This window comes from Malania oleifera, chromosome 4 (genome assembly GCF_029873635.1).
Source record: "Malania oleifera isolate guangnan ecotype guangnan chromosome 4, ASM2987363v1, whole genome shotgun sequence".
In the NCBI taxonomy this organism is placed as follows: Eukaryota; Viridiplantae; Streptophyta; class Magnoliopsida; order Santalales; family Ximeniaceae; genus Malania; species Malania oleifera.
Genome location: NC_080420.1, coordinates 47,305,265 through 47,307,641, shown reverse-complemented (window position 1 = coordinate 47,307,641; position 2,377 = coordinate 47,305,265). Strand labels below are relative to the sequence as shown.

Here is a 2,377-nt window from a genome sequence, read left to right as displayed (position 1 = left end):
TGCTTAGGTTATTGATTGGGTTTGCTCACAGTATGGTATCAGAGCATGTAAAATGTTATGGTATAAAAAAAATACCCAATTAATTAAGCAGGTCGTTACATGTGAAGTACATCAAACTCCCATGAATTTCTTTTGCTATAAAATTCATTAGCCAAGATAGAACAAGATTATTGGCTCGTAACAAAGCAATTTTAGTCCGAGAATCATTAAGATTAGATTGAGGCAAAGTGCCATCTATGAATGCAATTTTGTTTTTGACTGTAAGAGCAATAGAGATTGATCTATTCCATGCAACATAGTTTTTAAAATTTCTAAAACCAGGAGAGCTCTAGGATTACCCGATGGATGCAAGTAATAAACACTTGTAGAATCATCCGATGGATTTCTTGAAGAATCATCAGCATTTTCCATAGAAACAGAATGCAAAGAAGATTTAGTTTCCACCATAGAAAAAAAAGTGCAAAAAATTTGAAGAAGGCGGAAGAAATTGAATTAACTAGTTTCTGAGATTCGGAAATCCCTTTGGCTAATCACATCTGCTCTGTTTGTAATTATTTTTCTCTTCCCTGGTTTTTAGCGAGAGAATTGATGAGTTGTGATTACTTTCCTCTTCCCTAGTTTCCGGCGAGAGAATTGATGAAGATAACAAGCTCTGCGTGAGGGAAGTAAGCTCTGATACCATGTAAAATATGAGAAGTTGTATATTAATAAGCTTCAGAAAGAACAATGAAAGAAAACAAGAATGAAAGTATTTCTTTTCTTGAAAGATTGATTTATAATGTTGTATAATTGGTTCACTTATATAGAAATAATGACCAATTACATCTTTACATTTGGACCACTAAGATAATGAACAAAAAAACTAATTTAACTACTTATAACAGCCATAACAGATTTCTTGTAAAACTCTAACATTCTCCATGTGCTTAATAAATAAGATGTGTATATATTAAATAGATACACACATAGATTTAAGGTACATTCATATAATTAATTTTATGCATTTATGAAATAAATAAATAAATGACCTAATTAAATGTAGATACATAACCCAATCCAAGGTACATGCTCTTTTCCAAAACAATAAATAAAATGATAATATTAAAATATACTAACAATATAGTTAATAAAAAAATAATATTGAAATATACTAACAAGTCCCCCCTCACTTTAATATTATGTATGTATCATGCATGTAGAGATTTTAACAATCAAAGATGAATAATTATGCGTAAAGGTATTTTGTTTTCTTTCAATCATTATTTCAAGGTTTAATTTGTTGACCAAAAAATCTGCTGCAATTTTATATTTTAATATGAAGTATAAAATATCTAAAAATAAGGTAAAAGTATTTAGTTATGAGAGTAATATTAAATTTATATTGATAAATAAGGTAGTTTTATAATGATATCATTATTATTTTTAGACTAGAATTTGCATTTTGAGATGAAAGAAATAATTTTAAAGACCGCTCAAAAACTGCAGTCCGAGTGTTCTTGGTTGAGCATTTTATTCAATTCAATTGATGAAGCATTTCACATAAAATTACAAGCGCAAAGGGGATGTAGCTCAGATGGTAGAGCGCTCGCTTAGCATGCGAGAGGTACGGGGATTGATACCCCGCATCTCCATACCACTAGCAAAAAAAACCAAGCCACTCAAAGAAAAAGAGAGATTCTTTAAAACAAAAGAATTGATAGGTTGTTGAACAGCCAAGGACTCGAGCACTCGTCCCGATGCATTTAAAAGAAATATGAATGAAAAATTGTTTTGGACAATAGATATTTTATTTCCTGCATTATCAATGCGAATCTTGAAAAATTGAAAAATATGCTAAAATGTTTATAATTTTTTGCAAAACTAAAAATTGAAAAATGAAAAATATCTGAATAGTAAATGTTTAAAACTTTTTTGAAAAATTGACAAATATTTTCCACCCAATAAGATTGTTTTTGCAGGTATCATTTATTTTTATACACCCAAGCAAAACAAACATATTGATATGGACAAAGCAATTTGTGATCCTCAACAAGTTAAAATTAAAAGAGGTAGGAGTCATCCACCAAACTTTGATTCCTATAATGATCTACCAACATTCATCACGAAATTCTTTGGCCATATAGAGAGTAGGGAAGCTTCCCATTTGTTCCATGTTGTATTAAAAACCAAATTTCTTTTTTATTTATTGTTTGTTTTAAAAGGAAATGACTTTAATTTGATTCGCATTTACTCCTGACATATAATAAATAAAGAATGAAGTTGGTTTCGAAAATTCAAAGGGGGTGGCTCATTTATGATTAGCACCAACCTTATATATACATATACGTGTGTTATATTATATGTATTTGTATAGACCTGTCTAAACAGATCGACTTGG

At 29.7% G+C, this 2,377-nt stretch overlaps 1 non-coding gene across 1 annotated transcript; it reads left to right on the top strand.

Annotated features, from left to right (window-relative positions):
• The first annotated feature begins 1,558 nt into the window (after window positions 1-1,558).
• TRNAA-AGC (transfer RNA alanine (anticodon AGC)) lies at window positions 1,559-1,631 on the top strand. Its single transcript has one exon. It is a non-coding gene; the product is annotated as a tRNA-Ala (tRNA).
• Window positions 1,632-2,377: the final 746 nt, after the last annotated feature.